The sequence below is a fragment of the Passer domesticus genome, chromosome 3 (assembly GCF_036417665.1).
Source record: "Passer domesticus isolate bPasDom1 chromosome 3, bPasDom1.hap1, whole genome shotgun sequence".
Classification (NCBI taxonomy): Eukaryota; Metazoa; Chordata; class Aves; order Passeriformes; family Passeridae; genus Passer; species Passer domesticus.
Window position 1 is genome coordinate 40,313,462 of NC_087476.1, and position 7,942 is coordinate 40,321,403.

At 37.9% G+C, this 7,942-nt stretch overlaps 1 protein-coding gene across 32 annotated transcripts in view; it reads left to right on the top strand.

Annotated features, from left to right (window-relative positions):
- Nucleotides 1-7,942, top strand: part of LOC135296419 (uncharacterized) — a 384,334-nt gene that overhangs the window by 138,156 nt on the left and 238,236 nt on the right. Inside the window, exon 3 of one of the 32 annotated variants that reach the window (XR_010358514.1) lies at nucleotides 4,600-7,942. This exon is cut by the window's right edge and continues 97 nt beyond it. The exons of the other annotated variants lie outside the window; for them this stretch is intronic. The gene's annotated coding sequence lies outside the window, so the exon portion shown is untranslated. The remainder of the gene's footprint in view (nucleotides 1-4,599) is intronic. 32 annotated transcript variants of the gene reach the window in all.

Below are 7,942 nucleotides of genomic sequence, written 5' to 3' on the forward strand. Positions count from 1 at the left end.
GTTCCTTTACCCTTGATAGCTGATTTTTGCACCTGAAATCCCAGAGCTAACAGTTTGGCAAGTTTGTGCTCACACGTAGGTATGTATTCACTTATAAAATCTATTTTGTCCAAAAATCCACCTTATATCCATATAAAACTATCTACATGTTTTATAAACATTATTGGTTTGTTCAGCTTTTATTTCTCTTTTGTGCTTAAGAGCAGGTTACACACTTAGGACTGATATGTGAGGTCAAAGGTCAAAGGGGTTTTCTTGTTTTATAGCCCCCAGATGGTTTTTTCACCAACATACTTCCCCACCATTTCTTGATTTGACTTTCTTCTTTCTAGTCCCTCATGTCATGCAGAGTTTTTTTAACTTTTAACACTACCTTGTGCACATATTTTTTTCCCTTTTCCTCCCTTGACCTATGCTCTATTCATGCATTTCCATTGCACCCTATTTCAACTCATACACTTTTTCCAAGCTTTTTTTCCCACACCTTTGTTTTTCTTCCATTCAACTGGGAAAATTATGTTCTTCACACCTAAAGCAGCAGTTCTTTACTAATGATGGTCAAGTTTCAGCATGCATATTCACATATATGGTGGAAATAACAACATGGTTAAGGGCCACTGACTATTTTTCGAGGGACAGGACCTTTAAATTTAAGAGGCTAAATGTTCTTTGTACTGTAGAATGATTTAGCTTAAAATTACTGTGTCAGATTATGAATTATACAAAATAGTTTTCAGTATTTGGATGGATTATAAAGCCTCACCTTATATATCTTTATTTTTACCTTTTTTTTTGCATTTGTACGAACTGCCAAGGTTTACAACCTGTGTGTATGCACTTCAGTATTAAGTTCTTGACTGCTTCAGCTTATTTTATTGTCCTTTGCAGTGCTATGTTATCGGCAAGTGTAGCAACATCAGTTGCATATATTTGTTTGAATACTACCCATCATATCATCCTTACTTAAATCACATTTTAACCTATTTTTGAAAGCTTTAAAAATGCATACAATGCTCCCAATTAATATTAGGATTAAAAAATGGATTATCAGATTATTTTGGCCAAATAAATGACGCAATCCTCTGCTGAAAAGAAACAGAAACAGCATCTGAGCTGGGATGTAGATGGTTAAGAAAGTGGTGCTCTGTAAGAATTAACAGAAAAAAAAAATAGTACAGAAAGAATATTTCTTCTGAACTACCAGAGCCTAGCATTTTCATAAATCATAATCTTGATGTCAAATCTTGGATATTAATGAAATGATGATTGCAAGAATAGCAATGTAAAAATATTTGAGATAATGATTTCTGAGGTTTGTATTGCCCCATTCCACCCATCAACCAATAGGAAGTCAAAGGATATTTTAAGAGAAGTTTATTAAAATCACTTGCATTTGAAAAGACTATCTACATTTCAGGAGTGGCTTCAGGTTCTTCCCCTATGGATATAGCTTATCTTTGTTTTCAGAATTGCTGAAGCCAAAAGTACAGTCTGTAAGTTTGAGTGAACTTTCTTCACCTAATTTCAAATCTGCTTGAACTTAGTGACTTTGTATATTTGATTTAAGTTTCTTGGAGATTGTATTCAATAAAGAAGAAGAGTACAGGTGAAGGGAGAAGAGACAGAAATAACCAAGAAAAAAACCCCTTGAGATATATGTATATCTATATCTATATCTATATCTATATCTATATCTATATCTATATCTATATCTATATCTATCTATCTATGCTACATATGAATTACTTGCTTCTTTTTTAGTATCTTCTGTGTTTTGCAGCTTCAAATTTTTCTGTGGAAAAAAAAAATCAAGTAGCCATTTTTGGTCCTAATAGAATCATGCACAATGTGTTTTTTCCTTCACCAGCTGCAGCCTTAGCAGACAACTAGATGCTATGATTTATTTGCCCGGCCTTGCAAGATATTCTTCCAAAAGTGAATCATGGTATGCCAGAAGACACATGGAATGGAGTGATCTATGTTGTTCTTCTCTTATTGTCTACTGGAAAGTCTGTCCGTTCCTGATTTTAATCACACACACTTAGTGGTCAAGCTAATTCACCCTGCCAGCCAGATGATCTAGTTTGGTGTCCACTGCTGTTATTAGAGACAGGAGGTCAAACCTTTTATCTATTTTTGCCAAACTCAGTGGGACACAGTTTTTTGCTGGGAGTCTTTGGAACAAGGTGATAAATCTTATTGTTAATATCCCAGTAGGTAGCAACATGTCTTCCTACAAGCATATCCTCAGACTTTTTCCAGGCTCTGTGAACATAAATAAAACTTTGGAAAATCCTGTGGGGATTTTGTTTTATTTTTATATCTGTCATAAAAGTGTCTCCACTTACTCAAAGCCTAATTGTGAATTGTCAGCACAGAGCCTTACAAGATTTTGTCTTCATTTTCATGTCCATAAAACAAGAATGTAATTGAACCATGCTAACAATTTTATGCCTGCTTGTGTGTACAGGTAGTTTTTTTGTGGCATAACCAGTCTACATTGCTTGTAATAGTTTGGTAATATACTAGAATCCACTAAAATACAATGCAAATGGATTTGGGGAATGCCACACTACAGAGAACTTGCTTTGCCTAACAGAAATTCTTGGATGGTGAAGAGCAGTGATTTTCTACCTAGGATCTGAGTTGGTGGACACAGGCAGAGAGTTGTGGTCAATGACTCTGTGTCCAGATGCAGCCCAGTAATGAGTGGTGTCCCTCAGGGCTCTGTCTTGGGACTGGTGCTCTTTAATATCTTCATCAGTGATGGGGAGCGTGTGAGTGCACCCTCAGCACCCTCAGCAAATTTGCAGATGACACAAATCTGAGTGGTGCAGCTGACCCACCTGAAGCCATCCAGGGGGACCTGGACAAACTCAAGAAGTGGGCTCATGAGAACCTTGTGAGGTTCAACAAGTCCAAGTGCAAGGTGCTGCCCCTGTGCTGGGCAATCCCAGACATGAGCACAGACTGGAAGAAGTATTTATGGAGAGCATCCCTGCAGAGAAAGCCTTGGGGGTTCTGATGGACATGAGCCAGCAAAGTGCACTCATGGGCAGGGAGCCAACTGGATCATGGGCTGTATCAGAAGAGGGGTGGCCAGCAGGTGAAGGAGGTGATTCTCTCCCTCTTCTTTGCCCTCACGAGACCTCACTTGGAGTGCTGCATCCAACTCTGGTGTCCCCACGTATGAAACATATCGACGTATTAGAGCAGGTCCAGAGCAAGCCACAAGGATGATCAGAGGTCAGGAGCACCTCTCCTGTGAGGACATGCTGAGAGTGCTGGGGTTGTTCAGCATTAAGAAGAGAATCTTCTCTCTCTTCCAGGGACACTTCACTGCCACCTTTCAGTACCTAAAGGGGGCTTATAAATAAGAGAGAGAGGGACATTTTACATGGGCAGATAGTGATAGGAGAAGGGGGAACAGTTTTAAATGGAAAGAGAGACTTAGGTTCAATGTTAGGAAGAAATTCTTTACTCTGAGGGTTGCAAGGTACTGAAAAAGATTACACAGAGATTATGAATGCCCTTTTCCTGGAAGGGCAATGTTAGACAGGACTTTGAGCAAGTGGGTGATCTAGTCCATGCAGGGAGTTTCGAAGTAGATGATCTTTCAGGTCCCATGCAATCCAAACCATTCTATGATTCCAGGAATTGAAATCCTGAAAAGAACAGAACATGACTTTTGAGCTGGCTGCAAAAGGTGCCTTGAAAGAAGCTTTTATGTTACACCACGGTTTATGTGGAATTTGGCATTTATGGATCAAAACCAATAAAGCCACCTGTGTACAACTGTAAAATGGCTTATGCTTAGCTTTGTCTCTAAGCATTAATTTAAGATCTAAGGTTCACATTGCTTTGAGCCTTTGTGGATACCGTGAAAACTTGCTTTATTTTTTTTTTCTGTTATTGAGCTGACAGCCAGATTAAATGCTGATTGTAAAGTTCTTTCCCTCTCCCTATTAGTGCACTTACTGCATCCTGGCCAAATGAAATTACATGGTTGTATAATAGAGGTACATTTATAACAAAAAGGTATATTATTACAATATATTCATATTATATAAAAATTCAAAACTTATAATGTAAATTCATTATAATAAAAAGGCATTGAAAGAGTAAAGATGTTTTAAAAGAATGGATTAATTGTGAAATTGTCATAGCACTAGAAATCTTGTAATCCCCATGCAGGGCCCAGTTGGGCTAGTCTACCCACATAATCTTTATTGTACCCTGCAGACTAACCAGCTGTGATTCACATTATCTAATTAATTGCTTTTAATTGTAGTTGTTTTAGCAATCCTCAGCCTTGGTTTTTCTGACAAACTGGTTACTGTACAGTCAGCACTAAGGGTCATCCCTTGGTGTTTTGGGGGGTTTTGGGGGGGTTGTTTTAGTTGTGTTTTAGGTTTGGTTTTTTTGTGTGTTTTTTTTTTGTTGTTGTTGTTTTTTTTTTTCCTTTTTTTTTGGCTTTTTTTTTTTTTTTTTTGCCAGAAGTGTCTCATCTTCCATAGGTCTCTATAACTATCTGAAAGTGTCACCTTCCCATTCTTCACACAGACACATCTTTTACTCTAGTTCATTTTCCCTTTCCAGGGTCTTCTCTGCTTTCACCAACAATACAAGAGAAGAACCAGTTCAGGAATTACATTTCATCACTCTGTCCACATTTAATAATCAATGATGAGTCTTTCACATTCACAGCAAGATCCTTGGAATACCTTCTGAAGAAGAAAGAAGCAATGAGCTAGGGTCGCTATCACAATTCTTTTGGCTCAAACTGGGGGATAGGCATTGAGGTTTACCTGTAATCCCTGAAAAGGAGGAATTTTTTGATGTTTTTTCTTTCAGCAAAGGATTAGTTGGTGACTTATTCTTTCCAAATATAAGAAGGTAGCTCAGATTCCATTTCTCCTCTGATAGGGAACCAGCTGGCCTGGTGGACAACAAGCAACACAGGGCAGCTGTCATTGCTCTAGTACCACATTTTTTTAACTGAGTCCAGAAAGATTTTTTTTGTCTCAACTGTCTTCCACAACTGAAAAGTGAAAACCAAATTTTCTCTCTCCTTCTTTTCTATAAGTCTTCAAAGGAGTCTGCAGTGCAATGTGCAGAACACCCACAGCACTGTATCCTAAACTGCAATTAGCTCTGAGAAAAAACTGTAACCATGAAGTGCACATTTTAGAGCATCAAAGAATACAGATGCTTTTTTTTCTAAATTATTCTTTATTATGATGTAATTGCTTAATTTTAATTTTGCCTTAGCACATGCTGAGAAACTCCAAGTAGACTGCTGTATTGTGCATTGATTTTCTTCTATGAATTCCTGCTGCGACAAATATTAGAACATATTTAATACAAATACACATTTATTCAATGTATATGTTCATATAAATACTAAAAGCAAGTGTTCTTCAACTTCTATATTACAGACTGAAAAGGACTTGAAAGAATGCTTTGTGGAACATACACTGTCTTTTTCTCTGTCAAATAAACTAATATGCTTTAATTGTTTTTTAAGTTTAGTTTATAGAGGTATGTCATGACTTCTAAAGGTGACTTTTTGACAATGGAAGTACAAGATAGGGTGTAAATCCTTAGGTATATTTTTCTTGAGTTAGTTTATAGTGAGAAAGGAGAAATGTCCCAGCTCTGTTGCAGATAAATTTTCTGACCTTGGTCAAACTGCTTAAATTGTCTGAGTGAATTCCTACCCCTACTAGAGTCAAGAGGATTTTTGCTATTTATTTGAATGGGGCAAAGATATCACATTTGAATTCTGAATTGTTAATAAGAATGGGATAACATGTATCTAACTCTCACAGCTCTTGTGAAGCTAATTAATCAGCAGAGTACTTTGGGATCCTCAGAAGTATAATAGGAGCTGCAAGTACTATTATTTATTTGTCATGTAATTGGAAACCAGCAAGGTAAAAAGTCATTGATAAAAATCCACATCACAAGGTCATTTCTTTCAGTGTTGCAAATCTCTTCTTCAATCAAGAGCTTTGTAACTGATGAAAAGTACTGCCTAATCATAACATTATCAAGTCAATTTAATTGGTGCTCTGGCAGCACATGAGATCATAATGAAGTCATTTTTGCTAGTTACAGGCTTAAAAATATTTTTATAACAAGTGGAAACTTTAAAGACCTTACAGACAGGATTAAGGTTTTCTGTCTCTGTTATAAATTGCCTTTGTGTGGTAGATACCAGCTGTTTTAATCATGTCTAAATAAACTATTAGTGAGCATGATATTATGTGTTTATGCGTATCCTTTATAGGACAGGTATTACATAGTTTATGCCTTTAAAATTAATGTTCAGATATGTCAAGGTAAAGAAGCAGCACTTTTGGATTGGAAGGGTTCTGATGTTTTCATGTTTGAACACTGGTAGTTGCCGAACCACAGGTTTTTAATACGCCCTGTGTTTTCGAAAATCCCATTTTTGACAACAGAAAGCTCATGTTTTTGCATAATACTCTGTTTCATTTTGTCAGAAACTTAAAGCCCCAAAACTGATATTGCCTTCACTAGGTGAAGGTTTGGAGTAAGAATGGTTGGTTAGATTTCTATCAGCATTTCCTGTTACATCAAGTGAATTGCTTAATTTACCATGGTGTAAGCTTCTGTATCACAACAGATGGAAATAATGTCATTTATCTTTTCTTTGCCCCATCTCTTTATAGCTGGAGTCACTGAGAGCTCTTTTGCCACTACGAGGGTCCTCCTGCCTGCCATCACTCCCCTCCTTGAAGAGCTGGATACTGTGGCCACAAGTCCCTGCAGTGAGCTCCTGCCACTGAGCACGTGCCACCTGCCACGGCTTGTGGCCAGTGAAGGGAAGGCTGTGTTTCAGCTCTCTTGCCACTCACTGCTTTAACACTGACTAAAAAGCTCATTTTTAAAATGCAGCCTTCAGAAAAAGCAGCAAAAGCAAAGCAGCCAAAAGGCTAAGTGTAGTGGCTCAAGAAGTGATGGTGTTCATGAGGGAGTTTAAAATCAGCTCCTTTCCTGCCTAGTTTCTCATTTCCATCTTCTTCCCTCCCTCCCTACCTCCCTTCTCTTTGGAGTCCTCTTCCTCTTTGATATTGCCCAAGCTGCACAGCCCACTTTAAATAAGTTGTGCCTGAATGTGTCTTGGGTACTGGAAAGCTGAAATTTCTTTCCCTCTCTGATGGAAAGCAAGGAACTGTGGCATTGAGCTCTGGCTAAGACTGCTTTCCACTGCAGCTTATCCAGGGAAAGGTGAGAAAGAGTGACTGCCAGAGGAGACAAACTCTTATGGGAGTTTAACAGGTGCAGGTGTTTTGTCTTTATCGGCAAAACCTCATAAATCAAGAGTCAAAAAATATTACAAGAGCCCTGATAGATAAGGCCAAAGACCATAGGAAGTAAAATAATGAAAGACAGCTTTTTCTTCCATTTTCCCTTGTTGAGTATCACATCCTTACTTATACTGAAGTGCACTCTGTGTGGACTACCACTCTGACAGTGTGAAAGAATACTAAAGTGAGTGTAAAAAGTAGCTTTTCAGATGCAATGGTTTAAAGGATCCTTCCATGTAACATTTGTAAAGCAATAGGTGTGGTGCTTAGTTTCATTGCCTTGTTCCCTAAGCACCAGCAACTTGTCAGACTTACCACAGAAGCCCACTACTGCCATCTAGTTTGGTACAGCCAATGTCTGTTTGCTCATACATACAAATAAAACCAAGTATTCCACCCCCTCTCTCTCCAAAATGTGCCAGGTTTTCAGGAAGCAGAGAACAAATCACCCCTAAAGCTGGGGCAGATCTTTGCTTAAGATGTTCCTGGGTAATCTGAGAAAGGGTAGGTACTTATAGAATGAATGTCAACATTTATTTTTTTAATATTATGAAGAAATTATTATGACCACCATCTATGAACTTCACCTGAAGGCATTCTAAACT